Here is a 15,716-nt window from a genome sequence, read left to right as displayed (position 1 = left end):
GGAAGTGCTCTTGAAGTATGGCAGGTTTGCAGGGCAGCTGGAGGTCAGCTTGTCGACGATAGGGATAAGCAGCGGAGTCAAGGCGAAGCCCAACGAGTCCCTGCAATCCGTATCTAACTCCGACTAGCTGTCTCACTTTTGCCCTTTTAAGTTTTTTTGACTCGCCGCTTTTGATTAATCCGGTTCATTGGAGCCTTCATGCAACGCGTAATATGTCAAAGTACTTGATATTCCTTTGGTTTCACTTCAGTCTTCCTATTCGGAAAAAACACGCTGGATATGGTTGATTTTTCTCACGCAGGGAAACGCTGCATCGGCCTCTCAGTGAATTTAGGCGACTCGAGGTGAGGCGGAGTAAACCGGCAGAGGTGACTTGCCGCTGATAGAGACTCACGGTCAAGACTGAGGCAGAAAACGACGGAGTTGGAAGGCGTCCGGGTTTTGTGCTCATGACCACATCTGCCTCCGGGTCATGCAAGGACACCCTCGATTTCTTATCCTGATCCTCCATCTGATGTACTCTGCCGCCATCGAAGTTTAACCTTTAACCCGGATCTGACTTATATTGCCCTCGAACTCTTTTCAATCTCAGCTAATAAAAAACGGAGTCGATGTAGATTCCTTCCAGACCGATTCTTCTTCACCCGGTAATTTGCGAACTTCTCAAAACCCTGGAAAAGATCCCTCCAAGTACTCAACACCACCGTGCACGGGCCCCATGGTGGGCGCCAACTATCATGGAATAGTCACGGCAGATGTCCTAGTGTGATGACTTAGTCGTGAGGCCAATGCATCTATGTGGCAGCTTGATAGGGGTTGATCAGGACAAGAGATGCGAGGCGGATCAACACACAAGACAAGGATTTAGACAGCTTCGGGCCCCAGGAAACACCATCCGGTAATAGCCCTAGATGTTGTTTGTGGCTAGGTCTCATTATGCTCATGAAGGAGATGCGGCATAACCGGCTCTCCTCTAGTTGTGTCTAGCCTTAATGATTATTTTCCTGCCCTCTCCCCTCTTGGGGTGCCCCTCCCCTCCTTATATAAGTTGAAGGGGCCAGTTACATGTAGAGTCAAACTCGGATTAGTACTTAACCTATTTTTACGTCTTACCATGGGCTTCTTAACGTCTTGGGCTTCTTAACGGAAGCCGGCTTACAATCTGGCTTACAATCTGACTTACAATCTGGCTTACCATCCGGCTTAATTGTTTGGCTTAACTGTCTGGCTTAACTGTCTGCTGGCTTACCATGCTTAATTGTCCGCTGGCTTACCTTGCTTAACTGTCCGCCGACTTACAATGCTTAACTGTCTGCCGACTTATAATCCGGCTTAACTGTCTGCCGGCTTATAATCTACTGGGTCACCAATGAAACACCAAGTCCCAGCCGGGTCATATCTTCGGTCGGGTCACACCACAGGATATATCCCCCACAGGTAGGTGAAAATGCCATTTTTAGCTAAGCTACATAAAAATGCTAACTGTGTAGGTCATTTTAGAGCTAAGTTAGGTAAATAGGTCATTTTGGAGCTAACCTAGGTAAAATGGATCATATTGGAGCTAACGTAGGTAAACTTGGTCATTTTGGAGCTAACCTAGGTAAAATAGATCATATTGGAGCTAACCTAGGTAAAATTGTTCATTTTGGAGCTAACCTAGATAATTATGCCATTTTTGAGTTAACTAAGCATATTATGCCATTTTTGACATAAGTAAGCTAAGTATAGGTCTTTCTTGAGCTAACCCAGGTAACCAAGCCTATTAGAGCTAATTTAGCATTTTAGAGCTAACTTAGGTCATTTTGGAGCTAAATTAGGTAAAATTGATCATTTTGGAGCTAATTAGGCTTATTATGTCATTTTCGAGGAAAATAAGCTAACTATATGACATATATGAGGTTACCAAGATTGTTATGCCATTTCAAACCTAAGTAAGCTAATTATGCCATTTTTACACAAGTAAGCTAAGTGTATGTCATTATTGATCAAACCTAGGTAACTAAGCATATTAGAGATAACTTAGCATATTAGAGCTAACTTAGGTCATTTCGGAGGAACCAAAGAAGTATAGATCATTTTGGAGATCTGACATACCTGACATACTTCACTCCTCCTTCTTCTCCTTCTCCTTCATCATCCCGATGCGCTTAGAGCGGCGAGGCAGTGGGATGTAGTCTTCTACCACAATTGGCATGGTCATGTTGCCCAGCTGTGGGATCACGAGGTCATTGTCAAAGACCACCACCATCGTGAGGCCATCTTCAGGCAGGACCATCGCTAGGTCATCATCATCCACCACCATCTCTTGCCCATCGTCGGCCGCCACCATCGCTTGCCCATTGTCGGTGTCAAAACCGGCGGATCTCGGGTAGGGTGTCCTGAACTGTGCGTCTAAGGTCGATGGTAACAGGAGACGGAGGACACAATGTTTACCCAGGTTCGGGCCCTCTCTATGGAGGTAATACCCTACTTCCTGCTTGATTGATCTTGATGAATATGAGTATGAGAAGAGTTGATCTACCACGAGATCGTAATGGCTAAACCCTAGAAGTCTAGCCCATGGGATTATGATTGTCCCCTATGGACTAAACCCTTGGGTTTATATGGACATCAGAGGGGGCTAGGGTTGTACAAATTCGGTTACAGAGAAAGGAATCTACATATCCGAATCGCCAAGCTTGCCTTTCACGCAAAGGAGAGTCCCATCCGGACACGAGAAGAAGTCTTCTGTCTTGTATCTTCATATCCCAACAATCCGTCCCAAGTATATAGTCCGGCTGTCCGAGGACCCCTTAGTCCAGGACTCCCTCAGTAGCCCCTGAACCAGGCTTCAGTGACGATGAGTCCGGCGCACAGATTGTCTTAGGCATTGCAAGGCGGGTTCCTTCTCCGAATACTCCAAAATAGTCTTCGAACACAAGAATCGTGTCCGGCTCTGCAAAACAAGTACCACACACAACCGTAGAGAGTATAATATTTCATGAGTCCAATCCGCTGACAACTTTTTGTAGCGTGGCATCACGTCACTGCTTGGCCATTATTCAAACCGTTTTTTAGCTTGCCGCTCCATATTTCGAGGCACGGTTTCATTGGCACGTCTTGTCAAAGAAGAGATCGTGTCCCCTTATTGCGGGATTCTCATCAATACGGGCATGGGTAACCCAACCGTGCCACCTGCACGGCCCTTGGGGAATAGGAGAGTTTTAAGGCAAGTGGGGAGGCGCATAATATTCACTGCCTTTATAAAGGGATAAGGATTCACCCCTTTTTCACCCATGCCTTCTCCTTCCTCTGCCCATCCATTCTCGAGCTCCAGCGCCCAAGCTCTCACATTTTCTGTCCAAAAAAGCACTCCCACCATCTCCGGATCTGGAGCAGGAGGCAAGTGGATGGCCTCCTCTGTCAATGAGAAGGACATCAAGAAGCTCTGGGAGGCCGGGTACCTGGCCAAGGAAATCGCACATAGGCTTCCGGCCAAGGGACAGATTGTCCCCACCTAGAGCCCCAGGAGAGGGTGGTGTTCATCTCACACTTCGTCCGCGGGCTGGGATTCCCTCTCCACCCGTTTGTCCGCAGACTCATGTTCTACTACGGGCTGGACTTCCACAATCTGGCCCCCAACTCCATCCTCAACATCTCGGCATTTATTGTCGTGTGTGAGGCCTTCCTCCGCATCCCACCTCACTTTGGGCTATGGCTGAAGACCTTCAACGTGAAGCCGAAGGTGGTGAGTGGTCAACAAGCAGAGTGAAGAGGCACCATGGTGGGCAAGATGCCCAATGTCACCTGATCCAAAGGCTCCTTCGTGGAGACTATCAAAGGGTGGCAGTCGGGGTGGTTCTACATCACAGAGCCGCGCGGCACCAACTGGGCAGCGGCTCCCGCATTCCAGTCCGGAGTCCTGATGCGGCTCACCTCCTGGCAAGAAAAGGCCTGGCCTGGTCTTCCTCGGATGAGCTGACGAGGCTCCAGATGTGCGTCCAGAACATGATAAACAAGAGAATCAAGCTCGTCAATGTGATCCAGGTGATGCTTGCTCACTGGATCCTTCCGTGCCAGCGCCGGACTTGCCATCTATGGGAGTTAGATCCAGCCAAGCACCGGGCCCTATTGGAGCTCTTCGGCACGACGCATGAAGATATCTGGAAGGTGATCTTCAAGGCCAACGAGGCGCCACCGCCCTCGACTGAGGATCGCGGGCACGACCTGACGCACCCTACTAGTCTGATAAGTTCTTTCATGCTTTCAAGGTATACCCTTTGCATACTTGAGGAAGGCATCTAAGCCTCCCTATTAATTTTTCAAGCCTGGACAAAGATGGCAGAGCAGATTAACTGTCCAACTCCGCTGCCCAAAGACCCAGAAGTTCCACTTCTGACAAAGATGCTGGTTCCGGCGCCTTATCAGGTGCCGGAGAAGAAGGCCAAGGGGACCAGAGATGGTCTCTATCGCAAGGCAATTCGGACGTGACATCCAGAGAAGCCGAAGCGCACTCCTCCGCCGCTCAGGACGATGAGGAAGAGGAGGAGGAAGAAGAAAGCCATCCCCCCCTGCAGGGGGGAGAAAGAAGAGGACGGCCTCCACACATCTGGAGGCCGAGGCGTCCAAGAAGGGGAAAACCTCCCTTCCGGACAACTTCGTAGTAGCCACCGAGAGCAGCTGGCAGTGGGAGCCCAGGGAGAAGCCCCTGGCCAAAACGTAAGTGTCTGGAGACATTCATATATCTGGCCTCTTTATTTCATTGGTTTGATGTGCTGAATTATGTATTCACAGTCCGGCTCGGTCCAACCTCGAGTGGTCCTTATGTTCGGAGGATTCGCTGGACCCGAACGCGATGGACAGTGGGACCCTTCCCACGGCCTCCTCTCCCGAGGGCACGGATGGCGCCAAGGCATCGTCCCGAAGGATCTTAGGCCCGGGAGAGAATCTGGAGGCCGTCCGGAGGGTGAAGCCTCGGCTGCCAAACACATGGGGGAGCAAACACCCATGGATACTGATGATGGGGGCCATATCCAGTTCGGCCCCTAACTGAATACAGTTCCGGAGACCTATACGTCTCCGGAGTTAGGCCAGCCGCCTCTTTAACAAGAAGGCGATGCGCCTATTCCACCGGTTGCCTCTGTCCAACTAGAGGCACCGGATAATTTGCTGGAAGCGCTGCAAGGCGCTTCCCTTGTTGACGAACACCATACCCTTATGGGTATGGTGATTGAGAGGATCCAGTCTGTGAAGAGCGGACTGACCGAAGCGTGCACTGGCCTTCTAACAGGCTTTGAGGTAAGCAACACAAATATAAAAAGAGTGTCACAGTATAGACAGTAGCCCCTGAGACACTGTCTTGTGTTCAAAAAGACAAGCCGGACATAGGATCAAATAATTTTCGAAGGAAACTAATCTAAAATGTCTATGTGCATAAGCAGGCGTCGCTGCTGGCTGCGACCTCTCACATTGCGGAAGTCTCCAGACTGAAGTAGAGTCTGGAGCGGGCCAAGGAAGAGCTCGACCGCGTGAAGAAGCAGCTGGAGGACAATCAAGGTATGCAGTAACCTTGTGTATATTCAGGAAGGATGAATGATTCGTGCTGACTAAAGTTCCATAATATTTATTAGGGGCAATGACCAAAGTAGAGGCCCTCAAGAAGGCGCTAGCCGAGGCCGAGGACAAAGCGGCCAAGGAGCGAGCCGCACCCGAAAAGGATGAGGCCCGGGTCAGTGAGGTCCAGCAAGAGCTCCAGGACGCCGTCAAGAAGTGCGAGTCCTTGGAGCATGACTTTAAGGATCAAGAGTCCGAACTTGCCAAGGCCCGCCAGAGCGCACACGATGCCCGAGCCGATGCCCAGGGAACCCTCCAGGAAATCCAGGCGGCCAAGAAAATCGCGGCGGGTAAGGCTTTTATTATGCAGAGCAGATATGTGAAGGAAAGGTTCCTTTTACTGACCCGGATTTGGAGTTCTCCAGGGGTGTTTGTGGATCTGCCGCGCAGCGTGTCAGATGCTACGGAATTCTATCGAGCCGAAGAGGGGATCTCTACGGAGAAGTTGTTCTGGTTGCAATATCTTGCGCCAGAACATCCAGTGCCCTTTAGCGATCAGCTGAAACAGCTGGTCGAGCTGCATAGGGCGGCCAAACTAGCCATGAAGGATTTAATAATCCGGCTATGGCCTGCCGAAGCCATTCCCAGCAGGTAATTCGGACTCGTTAAGCGGCTTGTCAGTGCCTGCCCTCGACTTGATGCCATCAAGTGGCCAGTCTGTATTGAAGGCGTGCGAATGGCCTTTGCCCGCGCCAAGATGCACTGGGCGAAGATGGACGCCACGAAGCTGATGACCAAGGGACCGCCCGTGGGCAAGGAGCACCGCACACCCGAACTGTATTTTGCCAGTGTCCTAGAGGGATCCTGCCTTGTGGCGGAGCAATGTGCTAAGGATATCATATTCCAATGAATACACTCATGTTATCCTGTCATGTACTATGAAACAGATCCGTTATGTAATATAATGTCTGTAATTTAAAATTTTACCTCCTATGCGGCCGTTGTGTTAAATCTGAGAGTTGGGCAGTCGTCAGCTTCTGCCCCTATGTAGGTAGTACGGGGGTGTTCGGGATAAATCTAAACACTCTTTATCCAAGGTTTTGGTCCTTTCAGGAGGTGTTTAGCGCAACGAACAAGGCAATCAGACTATGTTGCTTTATCACCCTCACTTAGCCACAGGAGTTTGATAGTAAAAATTTAGGTGTAGCCCCTAGTATTCGGAAATCCGAATTTGGGAAGTTGTTAACACCTGATCGGATAAAAAACGATTACTCACATAATGCGGAAAAAATCGCTAAAGATTTGAAACCTCTCGAATAGCTGACCGACTCTCGCCTCATCATGACAGTCAGTTTTCGGCTTTCTCTACTGAGGTGCTCATCCGGATGAACCAGGACACAATCGTAAGTACAAGAGCCGGGCAACCCAACTATTGACCAAAGACATGATTCGAAGCCGATGCATATAATGCTATAAGTTCGGGGTGCCGAACTATATTGTGAAAAAGTGTTCGGCCTTTGTTGCTGTATGGGGGCGGAAGGAAGCCCCTCGCGAATTAAGGCGTACCAGAGTGTACGGGTGCAATTGATAAAAATATCAAAAAGTAAAAAAATGAGGTAATAGGCTAATGCCGCAGAAATTGGGTCACGACTATTTTTCATTATAACTTGGTTAATACGTCAAAGCGTATTTATACAAGTAATGTGATAAGCAACAGGGCTATTTAACATGCCGCCACCAAGAGAGAGATGTGTGTGGTTCCTCAAAAATAGGTATAACGATCGTTTAAAGAGACCACCTGGGGTTTCCCTTATACGTCAGAGCTCCTTGCCGTCTTGGTGTATTCGTCCTTCTATAGGTCTGTCGACCAGGTCGCCAGGAAAGGCCTCGGGAAGAGAATAACCTGAAATGAAAAGGAAAAAGTGAAGGTATGCGGGTCCAGGAGCCGTTGAGCCGCATTATGGACCACGATCTAGTTGTGCCTCCGTCCATGCCCATGGTATTTTAAGTGCGTAGTTATGTACGCGCGGCATGAGTGTCGCCGCTTGGTCGGGACTGGGACGGAGGCCAAATTGCTAGTCAAGATCTGGACGAGCTAGATTGTCCTGCTGCAGAGTAGTTCGGACTTGCTTGATGTTGTCCGGGAGCTTGACTGCTGATTTGAGGTTCTTCCTAAAAAGGCTGCTTTGTACTTCTGCTGCAAGGGCAGCTGTGTGCTCCTCAGTACGGAGGGAGCGTTTCGTGTTTTCGTTGACCATTATAACACCATGTGGTCCGGGCATCTTGAGCTTGAGATAGGCGTAGTGCCACAGCGCATTGAATCAAGCAAATGCAGTTCGTCCGAGTAGTGCGTGATAGCCACTCCGGAATGGGACTATATCAAAGATCAATTCTTCGCTTTGGAAATTATCCGGAGATCCGAAGACCACTTCCAGTGTGATTGAGCCTGTACAACAGGCCTCTACACCTGGTAAGACACCTTTATAGGTGGTTTTAGTGGGTTTGATCCTTGAGGGATTGATACCCATTTTGCGCACTGTATCCTAATAAGGCGGGTTCAGGCTGCTGCCACCGTCCATGAGGACACGCGTAAGATGGAACCCATCAATAATTGGGACAAGGACCAGTGCGGCTGAACCGCCATGACGGATACTGGTCGGATGATCCCTGCGATCAAAAGTGATCGGGCAGGATGACCATGGATTGAACTTTGGAGCGACTAGCTCTATCGCATAGACGTCCCTGCGTGCGCGCTTGTGCTCCCTGTTGGGGATATGGGTAGCATATATCATGTTCACCATTTTGACTTGGGGGGGGGGACTTCTTCTGCCCCCCTGTGTTCGGTGGCCGGGGCTCCTCGTCATCATCCTTGCTTTGGGACCCCTTCTCCTTGTTCTCGGCATTTAGCTTGCCGGCCTGTTTGAAGACCCAACACTCTCTGTTATTATGATTGGCTGGTTTATCAGGGGTGCCGTGGATTTGACATGGGCGATCGAGTATGCGGTCCAAACTGGACGGGCCCGGATTGTTTCTTTTATATGGCTTCTTCCGCTGACCAGATTTAGAGCCACTGAATCCGGCATTGACCGTCGTGTCTTCGGTGTTGTCACCATTGTTTCGACGCTTGTGTCTATTGCGTCGGGGCTTGCCGTTGCTGTTTCTGGCTTCGAAAGTGCCAGGTTCGCCTGTTTTGTTATTGCTGCAGGCTAGCTAGCTATCTTCGCCAACTCAAAAGCAGGTCATGAGTGCCGTGAGGGCTGCCATGGAATTCGGCTTTTCTTGGCCGAGGTGTCGGGCGAGCCATTCATCACGGATGCTGTGTTTAAAGGTCGCTAGGGCTTCAACATCCGGACAGTCGATGATCTAGTTCTTTTTAGTTAAGAATCTAGTCCAGAATTTCCTGGCTGACTCTCCGCGCTATTGAATTACGTGACTTAGGTCATCAGCATCCATAGGTCGGACATATGTACCTTGAAAGTTGTCGAGGAAGGCATCCTCCAAGTCCTCCCAGTTGCCAATGGAGTTTTCGGGTAGACTGTTCAACCAGTACCTAGCTGGTCCCTTGAGTTTGAGCGGGAGGTATTTGATGGCGTGAAGCATCACCGTGGACCATGTGAATATGGAGAAGAAAATCCTCAATCCATACCGCGGGGTCTATTGTGTCATCATATGATTCAATGTTCACGGGTTTAAACCCTTTTGGGAATTCGTGTTCCATTACTTCATCAGTGAAGCAAAGGGGGTGTGCGGCGCCTCTATATCGGGCCAAGTTGTGACGTAGCTCGGATGGAGTTCGTCTGCGGTTTTCGTCCCAGATGTGGTTATGTTTATATCACGTCCAGCCGAATGACCGTCGTCGCGCGTCGGGGCACGCTCCGGCGATCCATAGATTGATCTGGTTTGCCTTGCTCTATTTTCCAGGTTGTGCCGCGGGTCATATGTGCATCCCCGAGCTGTTGTATTTCTATTTTTATGGCGAGGTAGTGTGGGCTGCTGTTCGGATCTAGGTGTCGCTTTGTCCCGGCCACGCGGTGGCCGATCAGCCGCATTGTGCGCTGGTAGGACGGGCTCCAGCACCTCGTCATCGAACTATGGTAACAGTTTGCACTTCGAGTAACTTTTTGTTGGGCACTCGAGGCCATATTCCTCGGCTGCCAGGACATCAGTCCATCTGTCGTTGATCAGGTCTTGATCAGCCTGAAGCTGTTATTGTTTCTTTTTCAGGCTCCTTGCAGTGGCTATTAGCCGGCGCTTAAAGCGCTCCTGCTCGACGGGTTCCTCCGGCATGATAAAGTCTTCGTCGCCGAGGGTCACCTCGTCCTCGGAGAGCGGAAGGTAGTTACTATCCTCCGTGTCTTCGTTCGTGGCCTGTTCATCAGGGCTAGCTCACCCATCTTCCCGTTCGTCTTGTTCGGACATTGGCTCCACGGGATCTTCATTGTCTTTGGTATCGTCCGGAGTATTGTTTTCTCCTGCGACGGTATTGCTGTTTTTACCATGCCGTGGCTTAGAGCAGCGCCGCTGACGCCGACGTTTTGGCTGTATCTCAGGAGGCTTATCCTCGACTGGATTTTTGTTGTCGCCATTGTTCTCTTTGGGTGTATCCACCTTGTATACGTCATACGAGGTGGCGGCTGTCCAGCGCCCTGTAAGTGGCAGTTTTTGTGCCTACTCCTCTCCGGCATCATCGTCCATATCGTCGATCTCTTCGGAGTCATAGTCAAGCATGTCGGTTAAGTCCTCGATAGTGGCTATGTAGTGGGTGGTGGGTGGGAAACGAAATTCTCCGCCCTCAACTTCCAATTTGAACTGGATATAGTTCGGCTGAGATTCTCCTGATAAGGAGAGGGCTCTTAATGAGTTCAGCACATCGCCAAAAGGCGAGTGCCGGAAGATGTCCGCGGAGCTGAACTCAACAATCGGCGCCCGATCAGGTTTGATGGGTACAGATGCACGCGGTTCGGAACCTATGGCCGGAGACAAATCCGATGTTCTGAAGACACAGGGCCCACTCGAGGTTGGATCTGTGTGCGGCTTTATCGCCGCTGAGTCTGCGGCTTCCGTGGCGGGGTTGAGCATCCCGTCCTCAGACGGCGCGATCTGCTCCGGATCTAGGGCTAGAGCGGTTGTAGGTGCTATCTCCTGAGCACGGTCCGATGACAGATTTAGGTCATGTTCATCGCGGAGCCGTGGGCTCGAATCCGTCGAAGATCAAGTCTCCGCGGATATCGGCCACGTAATTCTAGCTTCCAAATCTAACCCGATGGCTAGGGGCGTAGCAATCGATCTGCTCCAGATGGCCAAGCGAGTTGGCCCGCAGTGTGAAGCCGCCGAATACGAAGATCTGTCTAGGGAGGAAAATCCCCCCTGGACTGCATTGTTGTAGATGATTGATGGGGCCATCAAACCTTTTGGTGACGACGCAGCGGAACTCTCAATGAAAGCACCAATGTCGGTGTCAAAACCGGCGGATCTCGGGTAGGGGGTCCCGAACTGTGCGTCTAAGGTCGATGGTAACAGGAGACGAGGGACACTATGTTTACCCAGGTTCAGGCCCTCTCTATGGAGGTAATACCCTACTTCCTGCTTGATTGATCTTGATGAATATGAGTATTACAAGAGTTGATCTACCACGAGATCATAATGGCTAAACCCTAGAAGTCTAGCCTATGGGATTGTGATTGTCCCCTATGGACTAAACCCTCTGGTTTATATAGACACCGAAGGGGGCTAGGGTTGTACAAAGTCGGTTACAGAGAAAGGAATCTACATATCCGAATTGCCAAGCTTGCCTTCCACGCAAAGGAGAGTCCCATCCGGACACGGAAGAAGTCTTCTGTCTTGTATCTTCATAGCCCAATAGTCAGGCCCAAGTATATCCGGCTGTCTGAGGACCCCTTGGTCTAGGACTCCCTCACCCATCGTCAGCCACCACCATCGCTTGGCCATTGTTAGCCACCACCATCGCGAGGTCATCGTCAGACAGAATAGGTTGCACCTCCTCATCCCCACTCTGCTCCTCTTCTTCCCCACTCCATTTCAGATCATCCTCGTTGTTGCTTTTGCTGTAGCCAAAGTCGCTGCTGCTCTGGCTGTAGCCAGAGTCTCTGCTGCTGCTCCCATTGCCTGACCAAATGCAACAAAGTTTTTTTAACAATCATTGTGAGACAAAGCCAAATGTAGAGGAAGAAGAGGCAGAATGTACTGACATCATCGTCGTCCTGGTAGTGCATGCGGCACATAGTCGTGTTGAACACCTTCATGGTGAGCATGGCGTCACCATCGTACCTGAAGAAAAGGAAGTACCTGTGCCGCAGGTCGTAGGCACAAACGAACTGCTCCCAGCCATGACATAGGCACATGTGGTCGTACCTGATCACCACCTCCACGTCCCAATGCCCACGAAGCCCACTGCCGGCCTGTCGCAGCTTCACATTCTTTGGCCGATGGCCGTCCAACATCTTCATAAAAGTGTCAGGCAGCCTCTGCAGCGTGGGTCAAGGAGTGATGTAGAAAATAGCAGAGTTATCATAAAGAGATGGGTGAAGGGGAGATCTCTCCTTTTATATACCTACCTCCTGGAGGAATTCTCAAGTATGACCATGAAGAACTCGAAACCATCCAACTCGTACTTCGGTGTGGTAGAGCGCAGCCTACGGTTGTGGCCTCCCCCCATCTCTGATAAGCAGCAGAAGAGACCAATTACTACCCTTATAACATTAATATGCAACATTACAGCAACATAAGTTTTGAGTAGAAGATAATCAACTACTCAAAGTTACCATTTCACATTCAAAAAGCAATGCACTTCTGGACATATGATGGCAACAGCTAGAACCCTTCAAAACTAGGGATTTCTTTCGACATGAAACAAAACTGAAAATGTAAACCAAATTGATGGTGATACCAATAAGAAAACATTACCACTACCAAAGATATTGATGGTGATATTCAAAGATAACACAAGGTTCAAGTGTAACCAACATAGGATTTTCTCCCTATTTGATAAATTAAATTGATATATATGTATTGTCTAGGTATCTCGGAGGTGCCCATAATGTCTCTTATATATAGAGGGAGTATGAAAACAGCTCCCCACACAAGGTTCAATAGTATGAAAACAAATGATCCTTTAATTAAAACTACATATGCAAGGAAAATTGCTGAAACTACAAATGATCCTTTAATTAACAAGTTGCAGTTACTTGGAGTAACATTTGGTTTTAATTTACTTGGAGTAGTGTCTAGAGAAAGAAGAGATATGCATAATTGAAGTTCTGTGATAAAGGCAGTCTTAGCAACATGACGTTGAAAATTTGACTAACAATATGCTATAATTTGATCTACTCCCAACAATGCTCCGCGGTACTCTCCAACACAATGAACCATTTGTTACAAAATGAGCCATGATTACAACTTAAGTAATTACAATAAAAAGATCTGCCAAGCAACATAATTATTGCAGTTCCCCTTTTAACTTGCTAAGCACATCTACTAAATAAACTACACAAAGTAATACAGCCTTGGAACAAGAGCCTATCTCAGAAACTAGATTGCTCTGCATTACTGCTGCTATATCAAGCCAGCGCCAGCTTAGAACCATCAATAGGAAGCCATGAAACTAAGAGAAAATCCTATATTAACATACAAATTCAAATAACTCTGAATTGTATGACACAATTTAACCTAACTTTGATCTGAGCTAAAACAAAGCATCTTGGCAGAGTTAATTTCAAATTTTGACAAAAATACACAATGATTTGGTAACCTCCCAACATCGCTCTGTGGTACTCCCCCCAGCACAGAGAACTCTGCTCATGAGCTCGAAACTAACGATGGGACCTTCGACCAGGAAATAATTTGGGCTTTATAGCTTAGGGCTTCCGGCAAGAGATGTGTATGGAGTGGACCAGGGGCGGGGAGCAGGGAGGCACACTTACTTGACTTTGATGTGCATGGTCAAAGGAGTAGCAGGTGAGGTCAGGGTGGCGCGGTGCGGAGGAGCGGGTCACCGGGGCGGCAGGGGCGGCGTGGCGACGGGGTTGGCGCGGGGCAGGGAGGGGGTTGCTGGGGCAGAGAGGGGGTCATCGGGGCGGTGCGGTGATGTGGGTGGCGCAGGGTGGCGGCAACACGGGGGTGGGGCGGCCGACGACGGGGGTGGCGCGGGGCGGCGACGGCTCGGGCACGTGGCGGGGAGAGAGAAGGGTCAGAGAGAGAGAGAGGGGTGGGGCGTGTGTTGGCTTTTTAGTTAGGGCACATTCTTTGCCGTCTGCTAGCAGACGACAAATAGCCTAGCTAATGGACATTAGTTTGGGCACTTTCTTTGTCGTCGACTAGCGGACGGCAAAGAAAGTGGCCGTTAGGTGGCTCCCGCTAGTGGGCCACCCTCCCTCTTTGTTGTCTGCTTGCTGACAGCAATGCTTCTATGCCGTCCGCTAGAGGACGGCAAAGAGACGGCTGATGACAAAGATCCTGATTCCAGTAGTGCATGCATATAACAGATCAAAGAAGACTCAAATAACTTTCATGGATAAAAAGATATCATAAACTCAAAGTTCATCGGATCCCAACAAACACACCGCAAAAAGAGTTACATCATATGGATCTTCAAGAGACCATTGTATTGAGAATGAAACGAGAGAGAGGAAGCCATTTAGCTACTAACTACGGACCTGTAGGTTTACAAAGAACTACTCACGCATCATCGGAGAGGCACCAATGGGCATGATGAAACCCTCTGTGATGGTGTCCAGATTGGATCTGGTGGTTCTGGAACTTGCGGCATCTAGAATGATTTTCGTTGACTCCCCTAGGGGTTTTGGAATATTGGGGTATTTATAGAGTAAAGAGGCGGTTCGGGAGGCAACTGAGGTGGGCACAACCCACTAGGGCATGCCTGGCCCTCCAGGCGCGCCCTGGTACGTTGTGCTGCCCTCGGAGCACCCCTCAGGTGCTTCTCCGGCCCACTAGATGTCTTCTGGTCCATAAAATCCACAAAAAGTTGTGCTGTGTTTGGACTCCGTTTAGTATTGATTTCCTACGATGTAAAAAACATGCAGAAAATAGCAACTAGCACTTGGCACTATGTCAATAGGTTAGTACCAAAAATGATATAAAATGACTGTAAAAAGATTGTAAAACATCCAAGAATAATAATATAATAGCATGGAACAATAAAAAATTATAGATACGTTGGAGACGTATCAGCATCCCCAAGCTTAATTCATGCTCGTCCTTGAGTAGGTAAATGATAAAAATAGAATTTTTGATGTGGAATGCTGCCTAACATGTTCATCACATATTCTTTTCTTTGTAGCATGGACATTTGGACTTTTATATGGTTCAAAGCAATACTCTAGTTTTGACATGAGACTTAAATACTCAAGCATATCAACAAGCAACCATGTCTTTCAAAATATCAGTGCTAAAATAAGTTATCCCTAGCACATCATGCTCAATCATTGATCCATTCATGAAACACACTCGCATATTAGCTACACCCAATGCTCAAGTACAGTCATAGTGCCCCTTAGTTGGTGCTTTATAAGAGAAGATGGAGACTCAAATAAAGAATAAGAAATCCATAAAGTAAATGAAAGGCTCTTCGCGAAGGGAAGTAGGGATTTGTAGAGGTGCCAGAGCTCAAAGCGAAAAACATAGAGTTAAAAACATTTTGGGAGGCATGCTTTTCCTATGAACGAGAATGATTGAGAAGTTCTCAATACTTTCCATGCTAGATATATCATAGGCGGTTCCCAAACAGAAATTAAAGTTTATTCCTTTTTCAACCATACTTTCACTTCCCATGGCTAATCGTATCCATGGGTGCCCTCCATACCAACACTTTCCAAGGAATTTATTATTCGACAACATAAAGTAAATTCATTTTTCATTTCGGGACTGGGCATCCCTAATACCTTTGCCTTACTCTCGTGCAATGACAAGTGAATAAACACTCATTGTGAGAATAACATATCTAGCATGGAAATATATTAGCCACCCCCTACCTCTTCATGAGCGGTACGAGCACACAAAAGAGAAATTTATTTTGAAAATTAGAGATGGCACATAAAAATTTTCTTAGAACGGCAAAATAATACCGCATGTAGGTAGGTATGGTGGACTCATGTGGCAAAACTGGTTCAAAGGATTTTGGATGCACAAGTAGTGATCATACTTAGTGA

This window comes from Triticum aestivum, chromosome 4B, assembly GCF_018294505.1.
Source record: "Triticum aestivum cultivar Chinese Spring chromosome 4B, IWGSC CS RefSeq v2.1, whole genome shotgun sequence".
Taxonomy (NCBI): Eukaryota; Viridiplantae; Streptophyta; class Magnoliopsida; order Poales; family Poaceae; genus Triticum; species Triticum aestivum.
Note: the sequence above shows the minus strand (reverse complement) of the source record.